The 18,958-nt window shown below is 54.7% G+C and overlaps 61 non-coding genes across 61 annotated transcripts in view; all 61 read left to right on the plus strand.

Moving 5' to 3' along the window:
• Nucleotides 1-48: 48 nt before the first annotated feature.
• TRNAP-UGG (transfer RNA proline (anticodon UGG)) lies at nt 49-120 on the plus strand. Its single transcript has one exon. It is a non-coding gene; the product is annotated as a tRNA-Pro (tRNA).
• Nucleotides 121-337: 217 nt separating this feature from the next.
• TRNAP-AGG (transfer RNA proline (anticodon AGG)) lies at nt 338-409 on the plus strand. Its single transcript has one exon. It is a non-coding gene; the product is annotated as a tRNA-Pro (tRNA).
• Nucleotides 410-764: 355 nt separating this feature from the next.
• TRNAP-CGG (transfer RNA proline (anticodon CGG)) lies at nt 765-836 on the plus strand. Its single transcript has one exon. It is a non-coding gene; the product is annotated as a tRNA-Pro (tRNA).
• A 204-nt stretch (nt 837-1,040) lies between these two features.
• Nucleotides 1,041-1,112, plus strand: TRNAP-UGG (transfer RNA proline (anticodon UGG)). The gene has a single exon. It is a non-coding gene; the product is annotated as a tRNA-Pro (tRNA).
• Nucleotides 1,113-1,347: 235 nt separating this feature from the next.
• On the plus strand, nt 1,348-1,419 carry TRNAP-AGG (transfer RNA proline (anticodon AGG)). The gene has a single exon. It is a non-coding gene; the product is annotated as a tRNA-Pro (tRNA).
• A 464-nt stretch (nt 1,420-1,883) lies between these two features.
• Nucleotides 1,884-1,955, plus strand: TRNAP-AGG (transfer RNA proline (anticodon AGG)). The gene has a single exon. It is a non-coding gene; the product is annotated as a tRNA-Pro (tRNA).
• An 81-nt stretch (nt 1,956-2,036) lies between these two features.
• Nucleotides 2,037-2,108, plus strand: TRNAP-AGG (transfer RNA proline (anticodon AGG)). The gene has a single exon. It is a non-coding gene; the product is annotated as a tRNA-Pro (tRNA).
• Nucleotides 2,109-2,283: 175 nt separating this feature from the next.
• TRNAP-UGG (transfer RNA proline (anticodon UGG)) lies at nt 2,284-2,355 on the plus strand. Its single transcript has one exon. It is a non-coding gene; the product is annotated as a tRNA-Pro (tRNA).
• A 217-nt stretch (nt 2,356-2,572) lies between these two features.
• Nucleotides 2,573-2,644, plus strand: TRNAP-AGG (transfer RNA proline (anticodon AGG)). Its single transcript has one exon. It is a non-coding gene; the product is annotated as a tRNA-Pro (tRNA).
• Nucleotides 2,645-2,999: 355 nt separating this feature from the next.
• TRNAP-CGG (transfer RNA proline (anticodon CGG)) lies at nt 3,000-3,071 on the plus strand. Its single transcript has one exon. It is a non-coding gene; the product is annotated as a tRNA-Pro (tRNA).
• Nucleotides 3,072-3,275: 204 nt separating this feature from the next.
• Nucleotides 3,276-3,347, plus strand: TRNAP-UGG (transfer RNA proline (anticodon UGG)). The gene has a single exon. It is a non-coding gene; the product is annotated as a tRNA-Pro (tRNA).
• A 235-nt stretch (nt 3,348-3,582) lies between these two features.
• On the plus strand, nt 3,583-3,654 carry TRNAP-AGG (transfer RNA proline (anticodon AGG)). The gene has a single exon. It is a non-coding gene; the product is annotated as a tRNA-Pro (tRNA).
• Nucleotides 3,655-3,829: 175 nt separating this feature from the next.
• Nucleotides 3,830-3,901, plus strand: TRNAP-UGG (transfer RNA proline (anticodon UGG)). Its single transcript has one exon. It is a non-coding gene; the product is annotated as a tRNA-Pro (tRNA).
• A 217-nt stretch (nt 3,902-4,118) lies between these two features.
• TRNAP-AGG (transfer RNA proline (anticodon AGG)) lies at nt 4,119-4,190 on the plus strand. The gene has a single exon. It is a non-coding gene; the product is annotated as a tRNA-Pro (tRNA).
• Nucleotides 4,191-4,545: 355 nt separating this feature from the next.
• On the plus strand, nt 4,546-4,617 carry TRNAP-CGG (transfer RNA proline (anticodon CGG)). Its single transcript has one exon. It is a non-coding gene; the product is annotated as a tRNA-Pro (tRNA).
• Nucleotides 4,618-4,821: 204 nt separating this feature from the next.
• Nucleotides 4,822-4,893, plus strand: TRNAP-UGG (transfer RNA proline (anticodon UGG)). Its single transcript has one exon. It is a non-coding gene; the product is annotated as a tRNA-Pro (tRNA).
• A 235-nt stretch (nt 4,894-5,128) lies between these two features.
• Nucleotides 5,129-5,200, plus strand: TRNAP-AGG (transfer RNA proline (anticodon AGG)). The gene has a single exon. It is a non-coding gene; the product is annotated as a tRNA-Pro (tRNA).
• Nucleotides 5,201-5,375: 175 nt separating this feature from the next.
• TRNAP-UGG (transfer RNA proline (anticodon UGG)) lies at nt 5,376-5,447 on the plus strand. The gene has a single exon. It is a non-coding gene; the product is annotated as a tRNA-Pro (tRNA).
• A 217-nt stretch (nt 5,448-5,664) lies between these two features.
• TRNAP-AGG (transfer RNA proline (anticodon AGG)) lies at nt 5,665-5,736 on the plus strand. Its single transcript has one exon. It is a non-coding gene; the product is annotated as a tRNA-Pro (tRNA).
• A 573-nt stretch (nt 5,737-6,309) lies between these two features.
• TRNAP-UGG (transfer RNA proline (anticodon UGG)) lies at nt 6,310-6,381 on the plus strand. Its single transcript has one exon. It is a non-coding gene; the product is annotated as a tRNA-Pro (tRNA).
• Nucleotides 6,382-6,616: 235 nt separating this feature from the next.
• On the plus strand, nt 6,617-6,688 carry TRNAP-AGG (transfer RNA proline (anticodon AGG)). Its single transcript has one exon. It is a non-coding gene; the product is annotated as a tRNA-Pro (tRNA).
• A 175-nt stretch (nt 6,689-6,863) lies between these two features.
• Nucleotides 6,864-6,935, plus strand: TRNAP-UGG (transfer RNA proline (anticodon UGG)). The gene has a single exon. It is a non-coding gene; the product is annotated as a tRNA-Pro (tRNA).
• Nucleotides 6,936-7,152: 217 nt separating this feature from the next.
• TRNAP-AGG (transfer RNA proline (anticodon AGG)) lies at nt 7,153-7,224 on the plus strand. Its single transcript has one exon. It is a non-coding gene; the product is annotated as a tRNA-Pro (tRNA).
• A 355-nt stretch (nt 7,225-7,579) lies between these two features.
• On the plus strand, nt 7,580-7,651 carry TRNAP-CGG (transfer RNA proline (anticodon CGG)). Its single transcript has one exon. It is a non-coding gene; the product is annotated as a tRNA-Pro (tRNA).
• Nucleotides 7,652-7,855: 204 nt separating this feature from the next.
• Nucleotides 7,856-7,927, plus strand: TRNAP-UGG (transfer RNA proline (anticodon UGG)). Its single transcript has one exon. It is a non-coding gene; the product is annotated as a tRNA-Pro (tRNA).
• Nucleotides 7,928-8,162: 235 nt separating this feature from the next.
• On the plus strand, nt 8,163-8,234 carry TRNAP-AGG (transfer RNA proline (anticodon AGG)). The gene has a single exon. It is a non-coding gene; the product is annotated as a tRNA-Pro (tRNA).
• A 175-nt stretch (nt 8,235-8,409) lies between these two features.
• On the plus strand, nt 8,410-8,481 carry TRNAP-UGG (transfer RNA proline (anticodon UGG)). The gene has a single exon. It is a non-coding gene; the product is annotated as a tRNA-Pro (tRNA).
• Nucleotides 8,482-8,698: 217 nt separating this feature from the next.
• On the plus strand, nt 8,699-8,770 carry TRNAP-AGG (transfer RNA proline (anticodon AGG)). The gene has a single exon. It is a non-coding gene; the product is annotated as a tRNA-Pro (tRNA).
• A 355-nt stretch (nt 8,771-9,125) lies between these two features.
• TRNAP-CGG (transfer RNA proline (anticodon CGG)) lies at nt 9,126-9,197 on the plus strand. The gene has a single exon. It is a non-coding gene; the product is annotated as a tRNA-Pro (tRNA).
• A 204-nt stretch (nt 9,198-9,401) lies between these two features.
• On the plus strand, nt 9,402-9,473 carry TRNAP-UGG (transfer RNA proline (anticodon UGG)). The gene has a single exon. It is a non-coding gene; the product is annotated as a tRNA-Pro (tRNA).
• A 235-nt stretch (nt 9,474-9,708) lies between these two features.
• On the plus strand, nt 9,709-9,780 carry TRNAP-AGG (transfer RNA proline (anticodon AGG)). The gene has a single exon. It is a non-coding gene; the product is annotated as a tRNA-Pro (tRNA).
• A 175-nt stretch (nt 9,781-9,955) lies between these two features.
• On the plus strand, nt 9,956-10,027 carry TRNAP-UGG (transfer RNA proline (anticodon UGG)). The gene has a single exon. It is a non-coding gene; the product is annotated as a tRNA-Pro (tRNA).
• A 217-nt stretch (nt 10,028-10,244) lies between these two features.
• Nucleotides 10,245-10,316, plus strand: TRNAP-AGG (transfer RNA proline (anticodon AGG)). The gene has a single exon. It is a non-coding gene; the product is annotated as a tRNA-Pro (tRNA).
• A 355-nt stretch (nt 10,317-10,671) lies between these two features.
• Nucleotides 10,672-10,743, plus strand: TRNAP-CGG (transfer RNA proline (anticodon CGG)). The gene has a single exon. It is a non-coding gene; the product is annotated as a tRNA-Pro (tRNA).
• A 204-nt stretch (nt 10,744-10,947) lies between these two features.
• On the plus strand, nt 10,948-11,019 carry TRNAP-UGG (transfer RNA proline (anticodon UGG)). The gene has a single exon. It is a non-coding gene; the product is annotated as a tRNA-Pro (tRNA).
• A 235-nt stretch (nt 11,020-11,254) lies between these two features.
• TRNAP-AGG (transfer RNA proline (anticodon AGG)) lies at nt 11,255-11,326 on the plus strand. Its single transcript has one exon. It is a non-coding gene; the product is annotated as a tRNA-Pro (tRNA).
• Nucleotides 11,327-11,501: 175 nt separating this feature from the next.
• Nucleotides 11,502-11,573, plus strand: TRNAP-UGG (transfer RNA proline (anticodon UGG)). The gene has a single exon. It is a non-coding gene; the product is annotated as a tRNA-Pro (tRNA).
• A 217-nt stretch (nt 11,574-11,790) lies between these two features.
• On the plus strand, nt 11,791-11,862 carry TRNAP-AGG (transfer RNA proline (anticodon AGG)). The gene has a single exon. It is a non-coding gene; the product is annotated as a tRNA-Pro (tRNA).
• A 347-nt stretch (nt 11,863-12,209) lies between these two features.
• Nucleotides 12,210-12,281, plus strand: TRNAP-CGG (transfer RNA proline (anticodon CGG)). The gene has a single exon. It is a non-coding gene; the product is annotated as a tRNA-Pro (tRNA).
• A 204-nt stretch (nt 12,282-12,485) lies between these two features.
• TRNAP-UGG (transfer RNA proline (anticodon UGG)) lies at nt 12,486-12,557 on the plus strand. The gene has a single exon. It is a non-coding gene; the product is annotated as a tRNA-Pro (tRNA).
• A 235-nt stretch (nt 12,558-12,792) lies between these two features.
• On the plus strand, nt 12,793-12,864 carry TRNAP-AGG (transfer RNA proline (anticodon AGG)). Its single transcript has one exon. It is a non-coding gene; the product is annotated as a tRNA-Pro (tRNA).
• Nucleotides 12,865-13,039: 175 nt separating this feature from the next.
• Nucleotides 13,040-13,111, plus strand: TRNAP-UGG (transfer RNA proline (anticodon UGG)). Its single transcript has one exon. It is a non-coding gene; the product is annotated as a tRNA-Pro (tRNA).
• Nucleotides 13,112-13,328: 217 nt separating this feature from the next.
• TRNAP-AGG (transfer RNA proline (anticodon AGG)) lies at nt 13,329-13,400 on the plus strand. The gene has a single exon. It is a non-coding gene; the product is annotated as a tRNA-Pro (tRNA).
• A 355-nt stretch (nt 13,401-13,755) lies between these two features.
• On the plus strand, nt 13,756-13,827 carry TRNAP-CGG (transfer RNA proline (anticodon CGG)). Its single transcript has one exon. It is a non-coding gene; the product is annotated as a tRNA-Pro (tRNA).
• Nucleotides 13,828-14,031: 204 nt separating this feature from the next.
• TRNAP-UGG (transfer RNA proline (anticodon UGG)) lies at nt 14,032-14,103 on the plus strand. Its single transcript has one exon. It is a non-coding gene; the product is annotated as a tRNA-Pro (tRNA).
• A 235-nt stretch (nt 14,104-14,338) lies between these two features.
• TRNAP-AGG (transfer RNA proline (anticodon AGG)) lies at nt 14,339-14,410 on the plus strand. Its single transcript has one exon. It is a non-coding gene; the product is annotated as a tRNA-Pro (tRNA).
• A 175-nt stretch (nt 14,411-14,585) lies between these two features.
• Nucleotides 14,586-14,657, plus strand: TRNAP-UGG (transfer RNA proline (anticodon UGG)). Its single transcript has one exon. It is a non-coding gene; the product is annotated as a tRNA-Pro (tRNA).
• Nucleotides 14,658-14,874: 217 nt separating this feature from the next.
• TRNAP-AGG (transfer RNA proline (anticodon AGG)) lies at nt 14,875-14,946 on the plus strand. The gene has a single exon. It is a non-coding gene; the product is annotated as a tRNA-Pro (tRNA).
• Nucleotides 14,947-15,301: 355 nt separating this feature from the next.
• TRNAP-CGG (transfer RNA proline (anticodon CGG)) lies at nt 15,302-15,373 on the plus strand. Its single transcript has one exon. It is a non-coding gene; the product is annotated as a tRNA-Pro (tRNA).
• A 204-nt stretch (nt 15,374-15,577) lies between these two features.
• On the plus strand, nt 15,578-15,649 carry TRNAP-UGG (transfer RNA proline (anticodon UGG)). The gene has a single exon. It is a non-coding gene; the product is annotated as a tRNA-Pro (tRNA).
• A 235-nt stretch (nt 15,650-15,884) lies between these two features.
• On the plus strand, nt 15,885-15,956 carry TRNAP-AGG (transfer RNA proline (anticodon AGG)). The gene has a single exon. It is a non-coding gene; the product is annotated as a tRNA-Pro (tRNA).
• A 175-nt stretch (nt 15,957-16,131) lies between these two features.
• TRNAP-UGG (transfer RNA proline (anticodon UGG)) lies at nt 16,132-16,203 on the plus strand. The gene has a single exon. It is a non-coding gene; the product is annotated as a tRNA-Pro (tRNA).
• Nucleotides 16,204-16,420: 217 nt separating this feature from the next.
• On the plus strand, nt 16,421-16,492 carry TRNAP-AGG (transfer RNA proline (anticodon AGG)). Its single transcript has one exon. It is a non-coding gene; the product is annotated as a tRNA-Pro (tRNA).
• Nucleotides 16,493-16,843: 351 nt separating this feature from the next.
• On the plus strand, nt 16,844-16,915 carry TRNAP-CGG (transfer RNA proline (anticodon CGG)). The gene has a single exon. It is a non-coding gene; the product is annotated as a tRNA-Pro (tRNA).
• A 204-nt stretch (nt 16,916-17,119) lies between these two features.
• Nucleotides 17,120-17,191, plus strand: TRNAP-UGG (transfer RNA proline (anticodon UGG)). Its single transcript has one exon. It is a non-coding gene; the product is annotated as a tRNA-Pro (tRNA).
• A 235-nt stretch (nt 17,192-17,426) lies between these two features.
• TRNAP-AGG (transfer RNA proline (anticodon AGG)) lies at nt 17,427-17,498 on the plus strand. The gene has a single exon. It is a non-coding gene; the product is annotated as a tRNA-Pro (tRNA).
• A 175-nt stretch (nt 17,499-17,673) lies between these two features.
• TRNAP-UGG (transfer RNA proline (anticodon UGG)) lies at nt 17,674-17,745 on the plus strand. Its single transcript has one exon. It is a non-coding gene; the product is annotated as a tRNA-Pro (tRNA).
• Nucleotides 17,746-17,962: 217 nt separating this feature from the next.
• TRNAP-AGG (transfer RNA proline (anticodon AGG)) lies at nt 17,963-18,034 on the plus strand. Its single transcript has one exon. It is a non-coding gene; the product is annotated as a tRNA-Pro (tRNA).
• Nucleotides 18,035-18,389: 355 nt separating this feature from the next.
• On the plus strand, nt 18,390-18,461 carry TRNAP-CGG (transfer RNA proline (anticodon CGG)). Its single transcript has one exon. It is a non-coding gene; the product is annotated as a tRNA-Pro (tRNA).
• A 175-nt stretch (nt 18,462-18,636) lies between these two features.
• Nucleotides 18,637-18,708, plus strand: TRNAP-UGG (transfer RNA proline (anticodon UGG)). The gene has a single exon. It is a non-coding gene; the product is annotated as a tRNA-Pro (tRNA).
• Nucleotides 18,709-18,925: 217 nt separating this feature from the next.
• The window catches only part of TRNAP-AGG (transfer RNA proline (anticodon AGG)), a 72-nt gene continuing 39 nt past the window's right edge, over nt 18,926-18,958 (plus strand). The window contains exon 1 of the tRNA in view: nt 18,926-18,958. This exon is cut by the window's right edge and continues 39 nt beyond it. This is a non-coding gene — a tRNA (tRNA-Pro).

Below are 18,958 nucleotides of genomic sequence, written 5' to 3' on the forward strand. Positions count from 1 at the left end.
TGACGGTCAACATTCGGGCTCACGCCGGGGGACTTTCACTATCTGTCTGGCTCGTTGGTCTAGGGGAATGATTCTCGCTTTGGGTGCGAGAGGTCCCGGGTTCAAATCCCGGACGAGCCCGAGCGCTCAGTGCCGCCTTGTTTTAGGAGGACCCTTACCTTTCTGCTCCGCCTCAGAGAAAATGCCACTCGGGTGCCGTCGCTTTGCAATGGGAAGTTTCTCTCGACAGTGCTTGGCTGCAGAGAGCGAGAGGCTTTGTCGCTCGACGTCCCTTTAGCCTCCCTGCTAAACTTTCTCTTCTTCCGATCACCGGGCCCGGATCAGCTGCCAGCTGTCTGGCTCGTTGGTCTAGGGGTATGATTCTCGCTTAGGGTGCGAGAGGTCCCGGGTTCAAATCCCAGACGAGCCCACACAGCAGCTTTCGTGCGCGCCCTCTTTTACGTCCTTTCCTTGAGATGACGGAAAATCGTCCTCCAGCAAACGGGGCGATTCGACTACCTCGGCTCCAATCTACACTGGAAAGGCATGGTTTGTGCTGACTCGAAGGATGCATTTTGAAACGGGGAATGGTCATTTAATGCTAGACCCTGAAACCTGGCTTTTTACGTCTTCTTCTTTTATTTTTTTTGTGTTGTTATCATTTTTTATTTATTTATTTATTTTTATTTTTTTATCGTCGCGCAGTTTCATCAGCGAATGCTTGCAGTGACAATCCATCCTCGAGGAGTTCGACACGTCCGGCGGCAGAGCACACATAGGTTTCTGGCTCGTTGGTCTAGGGGTATGATTCTCGCTTCGGGTGCGAGAGGTCCCGGGTTCAAATCCCGGACGAGCCCAAGCTGGACAGCGCCTCTTCTCTGCGAGGCATCTCTTTTAACAAGTTGTCGCCAATCCCGCTGTACTTCCGCATTAAAGAAGAAGCGGTTGCCTTGGGACGGGAAGGTTGCAGGCGCCGGCGTGCCGCTGGACGTCTGTTTTAGCTTCCCTGCTAAACTTTCAGCTCATTCGGGCTCACGCCGCGGCCAGCTCGATATCTGTCTGGCTCGTTGGTCTAGGGGTATGATTCTCGCTTTGGGTGCGAGAGGTCCCGGGTTCAAATCCCGGACGAGCCCGTTGGCCTGAGCGGTCTGCGTAACGCGCGTCGCCTCATTTAGGAGGAGGCTGCCAAAATACCTTTTCTGCTCCGTCTCGATGAAAATGCTGTCGCTTTACAATGGGACGTTTCCCCTGACAGTGGCTTTGTCGTCATCGCCGCCGCCATCAAGACTGCACTCGACATCCTTTTAGCGCCTGTGCGAAAGTCTCTCTTTATCTCAACTCTGGGCCCGGAGCCACTGCTAACGGTCTGGCTCGTTGGTCTAGGGGTATGATTCTCGCTTAGGGTGCGAGAGGTCCCGGGTTCAAATCCCGGACGAGCCCGAGCTTCGCAGCGCTACACGTCGCCGCGGCTCTTTGCTGTGGGCCGTTGCTTTTAAGATGGTGCCGCCTATCCCTTTTCTACTCCCATAAAGGAAGAAGCTGTTGGTTTTGAACCGGAAGGTTCTCCTGACGGTCAACATTCGGGCTCACGCCGGGGGACTTTCACTATCTGTCTGGCTCGTTGGTCTAGGGTGATGCTTCTCGCTTTGGGTGCGAGAGGTCCCGGGTTCAAATCCCGGACGAGCCCGAGCGCTCAGCGCCGCCTTGTTTTAGGAGGACCCTTACCTTTCTGCTCCGCCTCAGAGAAAATGCCACTCGGGTGCCGTCGCTTTGCAATGGGAAGTTTCTCTCGACAGTGCTTGGCTGCAGAGAGCGAGAGGCTTTGTCGCTCGACGTCCCTTTAGCCTCCCTGCTAAACTTTCTCTTCTTCCGATCACCGGGCCCGGATCAGCTGCCAGCTGTCTGGCTCGTTGGTCTAGGGGTATGATTCTCGCTTAGGGTGCGAGAGGTCCCGGGTTCAAATCCTGGACGAGCCCACACAGCAGCTTTCGTGCGCGCCCTCTTTTACGTCCTTTCCTTCATCTCAACTCTGGGCCCGGAGCTACTGCTAACAGTCTGGCTCGTTGGTCTAGGGGTATGATTCTCGCTTAGGGTGCGAGAGGTCCCGGGTTCAAATCCCGGACGAGCCCGAGCTTCGCAGCGCTACACGTCGCCGCGGCTCTTTGCTGTGGGCCGTTGCTTTTAAGATGGTGCCGCCTATCCCTTTTCTACTCCCATAAAGGAAGAAGCTGTTGGTTTTGAACCGGAAGGTTCTCCTGACGGTCAACATTCGGGCTCACACCGGGGGACTTTCACTATCTGTCTGGCTCGTTGGTCTAGGGGTATGATTCTCGCTTTGGGTGCGAGAGGTCCCGGGTTCAAATCCCGGACGAGCCCGAGCGCTCAGCGCCGCCTTATTTTAGGAGGACCCTTACCTTTCTGCTCCGCCTCAGAGAAAATGCCACTCGGGTGCCGTCGCTTTGCAATGGGAAGTTTCTCTCGACAGTGCTTGGCTGCAGAGAGCGAGAGGCTTTGTCGCTCGACGTCCCTTTAGCCTCCCTGCTAAACTTTCTCTTCTTCCGATCACCGGGCCCGGATCAGCTGCCAGCTGTCTGGCTCGTTGGTCTAGGGGTATGATTCTCGCTTAGGGTGCGAGAGGTCCCGGGTTCAAATCCCAGACGAGCCCACACAGCAGCTTTCGTGCGCGCCCTCTTTTACGTCCTTTCCTTGAGATGACGGAAAATCGTCCTCCAGCAAACGGGGCGATTCGACTACCTCGGCTCCAATCTACACTGGAAAGGCATGGTTTGTGCTGACTCGAAGGATGCATTTTGAAACGGGGAATGGTCATTTAATGCTAGACCCTGAAACCTGGCTTTTTACGTCTTCTTCTTTTATTTTTTTTGTGTTGTTATCATTTTTTATTTATTTATTTATTTTTATTTTTTTATCGTCGCGCAGTTTCATCAGCGAATGCTTGCAGTGACAATCCATCCTCGAGGAGTTCGACACGTCCGGCGGCAGAGCACACATAGGTTTCTGGCTCGTTGGTCTAGGGGTATGATTCTCGCTTCGGGTGCGAGAGGTCCCGCGTTCAAATCCCGGACGAGCCCAAGCTGGACAGCGCCTCTTCTCTGCGAGGCGTCTCTTTTAAGAAGTTGTCGCCAATCCCGCTGTACTTCCGCATTAAAGAAGAAGCGGTTGCCTTGGGACGGGAAGGTTGCAGGCGCCGGCGTGCCGCTGGACGTCTGTTTTAGCTTCCCTGCTAAACTTTCAGCTCATTCGGGCTCACGCCGAGGACAGCTCGATATCTGTCTGGCTCGTTGGTCTAGGGGTATGATTCTCGCTTTGGGTGCGAGAGGTCCCGGGTTCAAATCCCGGACGAGCCCGTTGGCCTGAGCGGTCTGCGTAACGCGCGCCGCCTCATTTAGGAGGAGGCTGCCAAAATACCTTTTCTGCTCCGTCTCGATGAAAATGCTGTCGCTTTACAATGGGACGTTTCCCCTGACAGTGGCTTTGTCGTCATCGCCGCCGCCATCAAGACTGCACTCGACATCCTTTTAGCGCCTGTGCAAAAGTCTCTCTTCATCTCAACTCTGGGCCCGGAGCCACTGCTAATGGTCTGGCTCGTTGGTCTAGGGGTATGATTCTCGCTTAGGGTGCGAGAGGTCCCGGGTTCAAATCCCGGACGAGCCCGAGCTTCGCAGCGCTACACGTCGCCGCGGCTCTTCGCTGTGGGCCGTTGCTTTTAAGATGGTGCCGCCTATCCCTTTTCTACTCCCATAAAGGAAGAAGCTGTTGGTTTTGAACCGGAAGGTTCTCCTGACGGTCAACATTCGGGCTCACGCCGGGGGACTTTCACTATCTGTCTGGCTCGTTGGTCTAGGGGTATGATTCTCGCTTTGGGTGCGAGAGGTCCCGGGTTCAAATCCCGGACGAGCCCGAGCGCTCAGCGCCGCCTTATTTTAGGAGGACCCTTACCTTTCTGCTCCGCCTCAGAGAAAATGCCACTCGGGTGCCGTCGCTTTGCAATGGGAAGTTTCTCTCGACAGTGCTTGGCTGCAGAGAGCGAGAGGCTTTGTCGCTCGACGTCCCTTTAGCCTCCCTGCCAAACTTTCTCTTCTTCCGATCACCGGGCCCGGATCAGCTGCCAGCTGTCTGGCTCGTTGGTCTAGGGGTATGATTCTCGCTTAGGGTGCGAGAGGTCCCGGGTTCAAATCCCGGACGAGCCCACACAGCAGCTTTCGTGCGCGCTCTCTTTTACGTCCTTTCCTTGAGATGACGGAAAATCGTCCTCCAGCAAACGGGGCGATTCGACTACCTCGGCTCCAATCTACACTGGAAAGGCATGGTTTGTGCTGACTCGAAGGATGCATTTTGAAACGGGGAATGGTCATTTAATGCTAGACCCTGAAACCTGGCTTTTTACGTCTTCTTCTTTTATTTTTTTTGTGTTGTTATCATTTTTTATTTATTTATTTATTTTTATTTTTTTATCGTCGCGCAGTTTCATCAGCGAATGCTTGCAGTGACAATCCATCCTCGAGGAGTTCGACACGTCCGGCGGCAGAGCACACATAGGTTTCTGGCTCGTTGGTCTAGGGGTATGATTCTCGCTTCGGGTGCGAGAGGTCCCGGGTTCAAATCCCGGACGAGCCCAAGCTGGACAGCGCCTCTTCTCTGCGAGGCGTCTCTTTTAAGAAGTTGTCGCCAATCCCGCTGTACTTCCGCATTAAAGAAGAAGCGGTTGCCTTGGGACGGGAAGGTTGCAGGCGCCGGCGTGCCGCTGGACGTCTGTTTTAGCTTCCCTGCTAAACTTTCAGCTCATTCGGGCTCACGCCGAGGACAGCTCGATATCTGTCTGGCTCGTTGGTCTAGGGGTATGATTCTCGCTTTGGGTGCGAGAGGTCCCGGGTTCAAATCCCGGACGAGCCCGTTGGCCTGAGCGGTCTGCGTAACGCGCGCCGCCTCATTTAGGAGGAGGCTGCCAAAATACCTTTTCTGCTCCGTCTCGATGAAAATGCTGTCGCTTTACAATGGGACGTTTCCCCTGACAGTGGCTTTGTCGTCATCGCCGCCGCCATCAAGACTGCACTCGACATCCTTTTAGCGCCTGTGCGAAAGTCTCTCTTCATCTCAACTCTGGGCCCGGAGCCACTGCTAACGGTCTGGCTCGTTGGTCTAGGGGTATGATTCTCGCTTAGGGTGCGAGAGGTCCCGGGTTCAAATCCCGGACGAGCCCGAGCTTCGCAGCGCTACACGTCGCTGCGGCTCTTCGCTGTGGGCCGTTGCTTTTAAGATGGTGCCGCCTATCCCTTTTCTACTCCCATAAAGGAAGAAGCTGTTGGTTTTGAACCGGAAGGTTCTCCTGACGGTCAACATTCGGGCTCACGCCGGGGGACCTTCACTATCTGTCTGGCTCGTTGGTCTAGGGGTATGATTCTCGCTTTGGGTGCGAGAGGTCCCGGGTTCAAATCCCGGACGAGCCCGAGCGCTCAGCGCCGCCTTATTTTAGGAGGACCCTTACCTTTCTGCTCCGCCTCAGAGAAAATGCCACTCGGGTGCCGTCGCTTTGCAATGGGAAGTTTCTCTCGACAGTGCTTGGCTGCAGAGAGCGAGAGGCTTTGTCGCTCGACGTCCCTTTAGCCTCCCTGCCAAACTTTCTCTTCTTCCGATCACCGGGCCCGGATCAGCTGCCAGCTGTCTGGCTCGTTGGTCTAGGGGTATGATTCTCGCTTAGGGTGCGAGAGGTCCCGGGTTCAAATCCCGGACGAGCCCACGCAGCAGCTTTCGTGCGCGCCCTCTTTTACGTCCTTTCCTTGAGATGACGGAAAATCGTCCTCCAGCAAACGGGGCGATTCGACTACCTCGGCTCCAATCTACACTGGAAAGGCATGGTTTGTGCTGACTCGAAGGATGCATTTTGAAACGGGGAATGGTCATTTAATGCTAGACCCTGAAACCTGGCTTTTTACGTCTTCTTCTTTTATTTTTTTTGTGTTGTTATCATTTTTTATTTATTTATTTATTTTTATTTTTTTATCGTCGCGCAGTTTCATCAGCGAATGCTTGCAGTGACAATCCATCCTCGAGGAGTTCGACACGTCCGGCGGCGAGAGGTCCCGGGTTCAAATCCCGGACGAGCCCAAGCTGGACAGCGCCTCTTCTCTGCGAGGCGTCTCTTTTAAAAAGTTGTCGCCAATCCCGCTGTACTTCCGCATTAAAGAAGAAGCGGTTGCCTTGGGACGGGAAGGTTGCAGGCGCCGGCGTGCCGCTGGACGTCTGTTTTAGCTTCCCTGCTAAACTTTCAGCTCATTCGGGCTCACGCCGCGGCCAGCGCGATATCTGTCTGGCTCGTTGGTCTAGGGGTATGATTCTCGCTTTGGGTGCGAGAGGTCCCGGGTTCAAATCCCGGACGAGCCCGTTGGCCTGAGCGGTCTGCGTAACGCGCGCCGCCTCATTTAGGAGGAGGCTGCCAAAATACCTTTTCTGCTCCGTCTCGATGAAAATGCTGTCGCTTTACAATGGGACGTTTCCCCTGACAGTGGCTTTGTCGTCATCGCCGCCGCCATCAAGACTGCACTCGACATCCTTTTAGCGCCTGTGCGAAAGTCTCTCTTCATCTCAACTCTGGGCCCGGAGCCACTGCTAACGGTCTGGCTCGTTGGTCTAGGGGTATGATTCTCGCTTAGGGTGCGAGAGGTCCCGGGTTCAAATCCCGGACGAGCCCGAGCTTCGCAGCGCTACACGTCGCCGCGGCTCTTCGCTGTGGGCCGTTGCTTTTAAGATGGTGCCGCCTATCCCTTTTCTACTCCCATAAAGGAAGAAGCTGTTGGTTTTGAACCGGAAGGTTCTCCTGACGGTCAACATTCGGGCTCACGCCGGGGGACTTTCACTATCTGTCTGGCTCGTTGGTCTAGGGGTATGATTCTCGCTTTGGGTGCGAGAGGTCCCGGGTTCAAATCCCGGACGAGCCCGAGCGCTCAGCGCCGCCTTATTTTAGGAGGACCCTTACCTTTCTGCTCCGCCTCAGAGAAAATGCCACTCGGGTGCCGTCGCTTTGCAATGGGAAGTTTCTCTCGACAGTGCTTGGCTGCAGAGAGCGAGAGGCTTTGTCGCTCGACGTCCCTTTAGCCTCCCTGCTAAACTTTCTCTTCTTCCGATCACCGGGCCCGGAGCGCCTGCCAGCTGTCTGGCTCGTTGGTCTAGGGGTATGATTCTCGCTTAGGGTGCGAGAGGTCCCGGGTTCAAATCCCGGACGAGCCCACACAGCAGCTTTCGTGCGCGCCCTCTTTTACGTCCTTTCCTTGAGATGACGGAAAATCGTCCTCCAGCAAACGGGGCGATTCGACTACCTCGGCTCCAATCTACACTGGAAAGGCATGGTTTGTGCTGACTCGAAGGATGCATTTTGAAACGGGGAATGGTCATTTAATGCTAGACCCTGAAACCTGGCTTTTTACGTCTTCTTCTTTTATTTTTTTTGTGTTGTTATCATTTTTTATTTATTTATTTATTTTTATTTTTTTATCGTCGCGCAGTTTCATCAGCGAATGCTTGCAGTGACAATCCATCCTCGAGGAGTTCGACACGTCCGGCGGCAGAGCACACATAGGTTTCTGGCTCGTTGGTCTAGGGGTATGATTCTCGCTTCGGGTGCGAGAGGTCCCGGGTTCAAATCCCGGACGAGCCCAAGCTGGACAGCGCCTCTTCTCTGCGAGGCGTCTCTTTTAAGAAGTTGTCGCCAATCCCGCTGTACTTCCGCATTAAAGAAGAAGCGGTTGCCTTGGGACGGGAAGGTTGCAGGCGCCGGCGTGCCGCTGGACGTCTGTTTTAGCTTCCCTGCTAAACTTTCAGCTCATTCGGGCTCACGCCGCGGCCAGCACAATATCTGTCTGGCTCGTTGGTCTAGGGGTATGATTCTCGCTTTGGGTGCGAGAGGTCCCGGGTTCAAATCCCGGACGAGCCCGTTGGCCTGAGCGGTCTGCGTAACGCGCGCCGCCTCTTTTAGGAGGAGGCTGCCAAAATACCTTTTCTGCTCCGTCTCGATGAAAATGCTGTTGCTTTACAATGGGACGTTTCCCCTGACAGTGGCTTTGTCGTCATCGCCGCCGCCATCAAGACTGCACTCGACATCCTTTTAGCGCCTGTGCGAAAGTCTCTCTTCATCTCAACTCTGGGCCCGGAGCCACTGCTGACGGTCTGGCTCGTTGGTCTAGGGGTATGATTCTCGCTTAGGGTGCGAGAGGTCCCGGGTTCAAATCCCGGACGAGCCCGAGCTTCGCAGCGCTACACGTCGCCGCGGCTCTTCGCTGTGGGCCGTTGCTTTTAAGATGGTGCCGCCTATCCCTTTTCTACTCCCATAAAGGAAGAAGCTGTTGGTTTTGAACCGGAAGGTTCTCCTGACGGTCAACATTCGGGCTCACGCCGGGGGACTTTCACTATCTGTCTGGCTCGTTGGTCTAGGGGTATGATTCTCGCTTTGGGTGCGAGAGGTCCCGGGTTCAAATCCCGGACGAGCCCGAGCGCTCAGCGCCGCCTTATTTTAGGAGGACCCTTACCTTTCTGCTCCGCCTCAGAGAAAATGCCACTCGGGTGCCGTCGCTTTGCAATGGGAAGTTTCTCTCGACAGTGCTTGGCTGCAGAGAGCGAGAGGCTTTGTCGCTCGACGTCCCTTTAGCCTCCCTGCTAAACTTTCTCTTCTTCCGATCACCGGGCCCGGATCAGCTGCCAGCTGTCTGGCTCGTTGGTCTAGGGGTATGATTCTCGCTTAGGGTGCGAGAGGTCCCGGGTTCAAATCCCGGACGAGCCCACACAGCAGCTTTCGTGCGCGCCCTCTTTTACGTCCTTTCCTTGAGATGACGGAAAATCGTCCTCCAGCAAACGGGGCGATTCGACTACCTCGGCTCCAATCTACACTGGAAAGGCATGGTTTGTGCTGACTCGAAGGATGCATTTTGAAACGGGGAATGGTCATTTAATGCTAGACCCTGAAACCTGGCTTTTTACGTCTTCTTCTTTTATTTTTTTTGTGTTGTTATCATTTTTTATTTATTTATTTTTTTTTATTTTTTTATCGTCGCGCAGTTTCATCAGCGAATGCTTGCAGTGACAATCCATCCTCGAGGAGTTCGACACGTCCGGCGGCAGAGCACACATAGGTTTCTGGCTCGTTGGTCTAGGGGTATGATTCTCGCTTCGGGTGCGAGAGGTCCCGGGTTCAAATCCCGGACGAGCCCAAGCTGGACAGCGCCTCTTCTCTGCGAGGCGTCTCTTTTAAGAAGTTGTCGCCAATCCCGCTGTACTTCCGCATTAAAGAAGAAGCGGTTGCCTTGGGACGGGAAGGTTGCAGGCGCCGGCGTGCCGCTGGACGTCTGTTTTAGCTTCCCTGCTAAACTTTCAGCTCATTCGGGCTCACGCCGCGGCCAGCTCGATATCTGTCTGGCTCGTTGGTCTAGGGGTATGATTCTCGCTTTGGGTGCGAGAGGTCCCGGGTTCAAATCCCGGACGAGCCCGTTGGCCTGAGCGGTCTGCGTAACGCGCGCCGCCTCATTTAGGAGGAGGCTGCCAAAATACCTTTTCTGCTCCGTCTCGATGAAAATGCTGTCGCTTTACAATGGGACGTTTCCCCTGACAGTGGCTTTGTCGTCATCGCCGCCGCCATCAAGACTGCACTCGACATCCTTTTAGCGCCTGTGCGAAAGTCTCTCTTCATCTCAACTCTGGGCCCGGAGCCACTGCTAACGGTCTGGCTCGTTGGTCTAGGGGTATGATTCTCGCTTAGGGTGCGAGAGGTCCCGGGTTCAAATCCCGGACGAGCCCGAGCTTCGCAGCGCTGCACGTCGCCGCGGCTCTTCGCTGTGGGCCGTTGCTTTTAAGATGGTGCCGCCTATCCCTTTTCTACTCCCATAAAGGAAGAAGCTGTTGGTTTTGAACCGGAAGGTTCTCCTGACGGTCAACATTCGGGCTCACGCCGGGGGACTTTCACTATCTGTCTGGCTCGTTGGTCTAGGGGTAGGATTCTCGCTTTGGGTGCGAGAGGTCCCGGGTTCAAATCCCGGACGAGCCCGAGCGCTCAGCGCCGCCTTATTTTAGGAGGACCCTTACCTTTCTGCTCCGCCTCAGAGAAAATGCCACTCGGGTGCCGTCGCTTTGCAATGGGAAGTTTCTCTCGACAGTGCTTGGCTGCAGAGAGCGAGAGGCTTTGTCGCTCGACGTCCCTTTAGCCTCCCTGCTAAACTTTCTCTTCTTCCGATCACCGGGCCCGGAGCGCCTGCCAGCTGTCTGGCTCGTTGGTCTAGGGGTATGATTCTCGCTTAGGGTGCGAGAGGTCCCGGGTTCAAATCCCGGATGAGCCCACACAGCAGCTTTCGTGCGCGCCCTCTTTTACGTCCTTTCCTTGAGATGACGGAAAATCGTCCTCCAGCAAACGGGGCGATTCGACTACCTCAGCTCCAATCTACACTGGAAAGGCACGGTTTGTGCTGACTCGAAGGATGCATTTTGAAACGGGGAATGGTCATTTAATGCTAGACCCTGAAACCTGGCTTTTTACGTCTTCTTCTTTTATTTTTTTTGTGTTGTTATCATTTTTTATTTATTTATTTATTTTTATTTTTTTATAGTCGCGCAGTTTCATCAGCGAATGCTTGCAGTGACAATCCATCCTCGAGGAGTTCGACACGTCCGGCGGCAGAGCACACATAGGTTTCTGGCTCGTTGGTCTAGGGGTATGATTCTCGCTTCGGGTGCGAGAGGTCCCGGGTTCAAATCCCGGACGAGCCCAAGCTGGACAGCGCCTCTTCTCTGCGAGGCGTCTCTTTTAAAAAGTTGTCGCCAATCCCGCTGTACTTCCGCATTAAAGAAGAAGCGGTTGCCTTGGGACGGGAAGGTTGCAGGCGCCGGCGTGCCGCTGGACGTCTGTTTTAGCTTCCCTGCTAAACTTTCAGCTCATTCGGGCTCACGCCGCGGCCAGCGCGTTATCTGTCTGGCTCGTTGGTCTAGGGGTATGATTCTCGCTTTGGGTGCGAGAGGTCCCGGGTTCAAATCCAGGACGAGCCCGTTGGCCTGAGCGGTCTGCGTAACGCGCGCCGCCTCATTTAGGAGGAGGCTGCCAAAATACCTTTTCTGCTCCGTCTCGATGAAAATGCTGTCGCTTTACAATGGGACGTTTCCCCTGACAGTGGCTTTGTCGTCATCGCCGCCGCCATCAAGACTGCACTCGACATCCTTTTAGCGCCTGTGCGAAAGTCTCTCTTCATCTCAACTCTGGGCCCGGAGCCACTGCTAACGGTCTGGCTCGTTGGTCTAGGGGTATGATTCTCGCTTAGGGTGCGAGAGGACCCGGGTTCAAATCCCGGACGAGCCCGAGCTTCGCAGCGCTACACGTCGCCGCGGCTCTTCGCTGTGGGCCGTTGCTTTTAAGATGGTGCCGCCTATCCCTTTTCTACTCCCATAAAGGAAGAAGCTGTTGGTTTTGAACCGGAAGGTTCTCCTGACGGTCAACATTCGGGCTCACGCCGGGGGACTTTCACTATCTGTCTGGCTCGTTGGTCTAGGGGTATGATTCTCGCTTTGGGTGCGAGAGGTCCCGGGTTCAAATCCCGGACGAGCCCGAGCGCTCAGCGCCGCCTTATTTTAGGAGGACCCTTACCTTTCTGCTCCGCCTCAGAGAAAATGCCACTCGGGTGCCGTCGCTTTGCAATGGGAAGTTTCTCTCGACAGTGCTTGGCTGCAGAGAGCGAGAGGCTTTGTCGCTCGACGTCCCTTTAGCCTCCCTGCTAAACTTTCTCTTCTTCCGATCACCGGGCCCGGAGCGCCTGCCAGCTGTCTGGCTCGTTGGTCTAGGGGTATGATTCTCGCTTAGGGTGCGAGAGGTCCCGGGTTCAAATCCCGGACGAGCCCACACAGCAGCTTTCGTGCGCGCCCTCTTTTACGTCCTTTCCTTGAGATGACGGAAAATCGTCCTCCAGCAAACGGGGCGATTCGACTACCTCGGCTCCAATCTACACTGGAAAGGCATGGTTTGTGCTGACTCGAAGGATGCATTTTGAAACGGGGAATGGTCATTTAATGCTAGACCCTGAAACCTGGCTTTTTACGTCTTCTTCTTTTATTTTTTTTGTGTTGTTATCATTTTTTATTTATTTTTATTTTTTTATCGTCGCGCAGTTTCATCAGCGAATGCTTGCAGTGACAATCCATCCTCGAGGAGTTCGACACGTCCGGCGGCAGAGCACACATAGGTTTCTGGCTCGTTGGTCTAGGGGTATGATTCTCGCTTCGGGTGCGAGAGATCCCGGGTTCAAATCCCGGACGAGCCCAAGCTGGACAGCGCTTCTTCTCTGCGAGGCGTCTCTTTTAAGAAGTTGTCGCCAATCCCGCTGTACTTCCGCATTAAAGAAGAAGCGGTTGCCTTGGGACGGGAAGGTTGCAGGCGCCGGCGTGCCGCTGGACGTCTGTTTTAGCTTCCCTGCTAAACTTTCAGCTCATTCGGGCTCACGCCGCGGCCAGCTCGATATCTGTCTGGCTCGTTGGTCTAGGGGTATGATTCTCGCTTTGGGTGCGAGAGGTCCCGGGTTCAAATCCCGGACGAGCCCGTTGGCCTGAGCGGGCTGCGTAACGCGCGCCGCCTCATTTAGGAGGAGGCTGCCAAAATACCTTTTCTGCTCCGTCTCGATGAAAATGCTGTCGCTTTACAATGGGACGTTTCCCCTGACAGTGGCTTTGTCGTCATCGCCGCCGCCATCAAGACTGCACTCGACATCCTTTTAGCGCCTGTGCGAAAGTCTGTCTTCATCTCAACTCTGGGCCCGGAGCCACTGCTAACGGTCTGGCTCGTTGGTCTAGGGGTATGATTCTCGCTTAGGGTGCGAGAGGTCCCGGGTTCAAATCCCAGACGAGCCCGAGCTTCGCAGCGCTACACGTCGCCGCGGCTCTTCGCTGTGGGCCGTTGCTTTTAAGATGGTGCCGCCTATCCCTTTTCTACTCCCATAAAGGAAGAAGCTGTTGGTTTTGAACCGGAAGGTTCTCCTGACGGTCAACATTCGGGCTCACGCCGGGGGACTTTCACTATCTGTCTGGCTCGTTGGTCTAGGGGTATGATTCTCGCTTTGGGTGCGAGAGGTCCCGGGTTCAAATCCCGGACGAGCCCGAGCGCTCAGCGCCGCCTTATTTTAGGAGGACCCTTACCTTTCTGCTCCGCCTCAGAGAAAATGCCACTCGGGTGCCGTCGCTTTGCAATGGGAAGTTTCTCTCGACAGTGCTTGGCTGCAGAGAGCGAGAGGCTTTGTCGCTCGACGTCCCTTTAGCCTCCCTGCTAAACTTTCTCTTCTTCCGATCACCGGGCCCGGATCAGCTGCCAGCTGTCTGGCTCGTTGGTCTAGGGGTATGATTCTCGCTTAGGGTGCGAGAGGTCCCGGGTTCAAATCCCGGACGAGCCCACACAGCAGCTTTCGTGCGCGCCCTCTTTTACGTCCTTTCCTTGAGATGACGGAAAATCGTCCTCCAGCAAATGGGGCGATTCGACTACCTCGGCTCCAATCTACACTGGAAAGGCATGGTTTGTGCTGACTCGAAGGATGCATTTTGAAACGGGGAATGGTCATTTAATGCTAGACCCTGAAACCTGGCTTTTTACGTCTTCTTCTTTTATTTTTTTTGTGTTGTTATCATTTTTTATTTATTTATTTATTTTTATTTTTTTATCGTCGCGCAGTTTCATCAGCGAATGCTTGCAGTGACAATCCATCCTCGAGGAGTTCGACACGTCCGGCGGCAGAGCACACATAGGTTTCTGGCTCGTTGGTCTAGGGGTATGATTCTCGCTTCGGGTGCGAGAGGTCCCGGGTTCAAATCCCGGACGAGCCCAAGCTGGACAGCGCCTCTTCTCTGCGAGGCGTCTCTTTTAAGAAGTTGTCGCCAATCCCGCTGTACTTCCGCATTAAAGAAGAAGCGGTTGCCTTGGGACGGGAAGGTTGCAGGCGCCGGCGTGCCGCTGGACGTCTGTTTTAGCTTCCCTGCTAAACTTTCAGCTCATTCGGGCTCACGCCGCGGCCAGCTCGATATCTGTCTGGCTCGTTGGTCTAGGGGTATGATTCTCGCTTTGGGTGCGAGAGGTCCCGGGTTCAAATCCCGGACGAGCCCGTTGGCCTGAGCGGTCTGCGTAACGCGCGCCGCCTCATTTAGGAGGAGGCTGCCAAAATACCTTTTCTGCTCCGTCTCGATGAAAATGCTGTCGCTTTACAATGGGACGTTTCCCCTGACAGTGGCTTTGTCGTCATCGCCGCCGCCATCAAGACTGCACTCGACATCCTTTTAGCGCCTGTGCGAAAGTCTCTCTTCATCTCAACTCTGGGCCCAGAGCCACTGCTAACGGTCTGGCTCGTTGGTCTAGGGGTATGATTCTCGCTTAGGGTGCGAGAGGTCCCGGGTTCAAATCCCGGAGGAGCCTGAGCTTCGCAGCGCTACACGTCGCCGCGGCTCTTCGCTGTGGGCCGTTGCTTTTAAGATGGTGCCGCCTATCCCTTTTCTACTCCCATAAAGGAAGAAGCTGTTGGTTTTGAACCGGAAGGTTCTCCTGACGGTCAACATTCGGGCTCACGCCGGGGGACTTTCACTATCTGTCTGGCTCGTTGGTCTAGGGGTATGATTCTCGCTTTGGGTGCGAGAGGTCCCGGGGTCAAATCCCGGACGAGCCCGAGCGCTCAGCGCCGCCTTATTTTAGGAGGACCCTTACCTTTCTGCTCCGCCTCAGAGAAAATGCCACTCGGGTGCCGTCGCTTTGCAATGGGAAGTTTCTCTCGACAGTGCTTGGCTGCAGAGAGCGAGAGGCTTTGTCGCTCGACGTCCCTTTAGCCTCCCTGCCAAACTTTCTCTTCTTCCGATCACCGGGCCCGGACCAGCTGCCAGCTGTCTGGCTCGTTGGTCTAGGGGTATGATTCTCGCTTAGGGTGCGAGAGGTCCCGGTTTCAAATCCCGGACGAGCCCACACAGCAGCTTTCGTGCGCGCCCTCTTTTACGTCCTTTCCTTGAGATGACGGAAAATCGTCCTTCAGCAAACGGGGCGATTCGACTACCTCGGCTCCAATCTACACTGGAAAGGCATGGTTTGTGCTGACTCGAAGGATGCATTTTGAAACGGGGAATGGTCATTTAATGCTAGACCCTGAAACCTGGCTTTTTACGTCTTCTTCTTTTATTTTTTTTGTGTTGTTATCATTTTTTATTTATTTATTTATTTTTATTTTTTTATCGTCGCGCAGTTTCATCAGCGAATGCTTGCAGTGACAATCCATCCTCGAGGAGTTCGACACGTCCGGCGGCAGAGCACACATAGGTTTCTGGCTCGTTGGTCTAGGGGTATGATTCTCGCTTCGGGTGCGAGAGGTCCCGGGTTCAAATCCCGGACGAGCCCAAGCTGGACAGCGCCTCTTCTCTGCGAGGCGTCTCTTTTAAGAAGTTGTCGCCAATCCCGCTGTACTTCCGCATTAAAGAAGAAGCGGTTGCCTTGGGACGGGAAGGTTGCAGATGCCGGCGTGCCGCTGGACGTCTGTTTTAGCTTCCCTGCTAAACTTTCAGCTCATTCGGGCTCACGCCGCGGCCAGCTCTATATCTGTCTGGCTCGTTGGTCTAGGGGTATGATTCTCGCTTTGGGTGCGAGAGGTCCCGGGTTCAAATCCCGGACGAGCCCGTTGGCCTGAGCGGTCTGCGTAACGCGTGCCGCCTCATTTAGGAGGAGGCTGCCAAAATACCTTTTCTGCTCCGTCTCGATGAAAATGCTGTCGCTTTACAATGGGACGTTTCCCCTGACAGTGGCTTTGTCGTCATCGCCGCCGCCATCAAGACTGCACTCGACATCCTTTTAGCGCCTGTGCGAAAGTCTCTCTTCATCTCAACTCTGGGCCCGGAGCCCCTGCTAACGGTCTGGCTCGTTGGTCTAGGGGTATGATTCTCGCTTAGGGTGCGAGAGGTCCCGGGTTCAAATCCCGGACGAGCCCGAGCTTCGCAGCGCTACACGTCGCCGCGGCTCTTAGCTGTGGGCCGTTGCTTTTAAGATGGTGCCGCCTATCCCTTTTCTACTCCCATAAAGGAAGAAGCTGTTGGTTTTGAACCGGAAGGTTCTCCTGACGGTCAACATTCGGGCTCACGCCGGGGGACTTTCACTATCTGTCTGGCTCGTTGGTCTAGGGGTATGATTCTCGCTTTGGGTGCGAGAGGTCCCGGGTTCAAATCCCGGACGAGCCCGAGCGCTCAGCGCCGCCTTATTTTAGGAGGACCCTTACCTTTCTGCTCCGCCTCAGAGAAAATGCCACTCGGGTGCCGTCGCTTTGCAATGGGAAGTTTCTCTCGACAGTGCTTGGCTGCAGAGAGCGAGAGGCTTTGTCGCTCGACGTCCCTTTAGCCTCCCTGCTAAACTTTCTCTTCTTCCGATCACCGGGCCCGGATCAGCTGCCAGCTGTCTGGCTCGTTGGTCTAGGGGTATGATTCTCGCTTAGGGTGCGAGAGGTCCCGGGTTCAAATCCCGGACGAGCCCACACAGCAGCTTTCGCGCGCGCCCTCTTTTACGTCCTTTCCTTGAGATGACGGAAAATCGTCCTCCAGCAAACGGGGCGATTCGACTACCTCGGCTCCAATCTACACTGGAAAGGCATGGTTTGTGCTGACTCGAAGGATGCATTTTGAAACGGGGAATGGTCATTTAATGCTAGACCCTGAAACCTGGCTTTTTACGTCTTCTTCTTTTATTTTTTTTGTGTTGTTATCATTTTTTATTTATTTATTTTTATTTTTTTATCGTCGCGCAGTTTCATCAGCGAATGCTTGCAGTGACAATCCATCCTCGAGGAGTTCGACACGTCCGGCGGCAGAGCACACATAGGTTTCTGGCTCGTTGGTCTAGGGGTATGATTCTCGCTTCGGGTGCGAGAGGTCCCGGGTTCAAATCCCGGACGAGCCCAAGCTGGACAGCGCCTCTTCTCTGCGAGGCGTCTCTTTTAAGAAGTTGTCGCCAATCCCGCTGTACTTCCGCATTAAAGAAGAAGCGGTTGCCTTGGGACGGGAAGGTTGCAGGCGCCGGCGTGCCGCTGGACGTCTGTTTTAGCTTCCCTGCTAAACTTTCAGCTCATTCGGGCTCACGCCGCGGCCAGCTCGATATCTGTCTGGCTCGTTGGTCTAGGGGTATGATTCTCGCTTTGGGTGCGAGAGGTCCCGGGTTCAAATCCCGGACGAGCCCGTTGGCCTGAGCGGTCTGCGTAACGCGCGCCGCCTCATTTAGGAGGAGGCTGCCAAAATACCTTTTCTGCTCCGTCTCGATGAAAATGCTGTCGCTTTACAATGGGACGTTTCCCCTGACAGTGGCTTTGTCGTCATCGCCGCCGCCATCAAGACTGCACTCGACATCCTTTTAGCGCCTGTGCGAAAGTCTCTCTTCATCTCAACTCTGGGCCCGGAGCCACTGCTAACGGTCTGGCTCGTTGGTCTAGGGGTATGATTCTCGCTTAGGGTGCGAGAGGTCCCGGGTTCAAATCCCGGACGAGCCCGAGCTTCGCAGCGCTACACGTCGCCGCGGCTCTTCGCTGTGGGCCGTTGCTTTTAAGATGGTGCCGCCTATCCCTTTTCTACTCCCATAAAGGAAGAAGCTGTTGGTTTTGAACCGGAAGGTTCTCCTGACGGTCAACATTCGTGCTCACGCCGGGGGACTTTCACTATCTGTCTGGCTCGTTGGTCTAGGGGTATGATTCTCGCTTTGGGTGCGAGAGGTCCCGGGGTCAAATCCCGGACGAGCCCGAGCGCTCAGCGCCGCCTTATTTTAGGAGGACCCTTACCTTTCTGCTCCGCCTCAGAGAAAATGCCACTCGGGTGCCGTCGCTTTGCAATGGGAAGTTTCTCTCGACAGTGCTTGGCTGCAGAGAGCGAGAGGCTTTGTCGCTCGACGTCCCTTTAGCGTCCCTGCTAAACTTTCTCTTCTTCCGATCACCGGGCCCGGAGCGCCTGCCAGCTGTCTGGCTCGTTGGTCTAGGGGTATGATTCTCGCTTAGGGTGCGAGAGGTCCCGGGTTCAAATCCTGGACGAGCCCACTCAGCAGCTTTCGTACGCGCCCTCTTTTACGTCCTTTCCTTGAGATGACGGAAAATCGTCCTCCAGCAAACGGGGCGATTCGACTACCTCGGCTCCAATCTACACTGGAAAGGCATGGTTTGTGCTGACTCGAAGGATGCATTTTGAAACGGGGAATGGTCATTTAATGCTAGACCCTGAAACCTGGCTTTTTACGTCTTCTTCTTTTATTTTTTTTGTGTTGTTATCATTTTTTATTTATTTATTTATTTTTATTTTTTTATCGTCGCGCAGTTTCATCAGCGAATGCTTGCAGTGACAATCCATCCTCGAGGAGTTCGACACGTCCGGCGGCAGAGCACACATAGGTTTCTGGCTCGTTGGTCTAGGGGTATGATTCTCGCTTCGGGTGCGAGAGGTCCCGGGTTCAGATCCCGGACGAGCCCGAGCTTCGCAGCGCTACACGTCGCCGCGGCTCTTCGCTGTGGGCCGTTGCTTTTAAGATGGTGCCGCCTATCCCTTTTCTACTCCCATAAAGGAAGAAGCTGTTGGTTTTGAACCGGAAGGTTCTCCTGACGGTCAACATTCGGGCTCACGCCGAGGGACTTTCACTATCTGTCTGGCTCGTTGGTCTAGGGGTATGATTCTCGCTTTGGGTGCGAGAGGTCCCGGGTTCAAATCCCGGACGAGCCCGAGCGCTCAGCGCCGCCTTATTTTAGGAGGACCCTTACCTTTCTGCTCCGCCTCAGAGAAAATGCCACTCGGGTGCCGTCGCTTTGCAATGGGAAGTTTCTCTCGACAGTGCTTGGCTGCAGAGAGCGAGAGGCTTTGTCGCTCGACGTCCCTTTAGCCTCCCTGCTAAACTTTCTCTTCTTCCGATCACCGGGCCAGGAGCGCCTGCTAGCTGTCTGGCTCGTTGGTCTAGGGGTATGATTCTCACTTA

Source organism: Spea bombifrons, chromosome 1 (genome assembly GCF_027358695.1).
Source record: "Spea bombifrons isolate aSpeBom1 chromosome 1, aSpeBom1.2.pri, whole genome shotgun sequence".
Lineage (NCBI taxonomy): Eukaryota > Metazoa > Chordata > Amphibia > Anura > Pelobatidae > Spea > Spea bombifrons.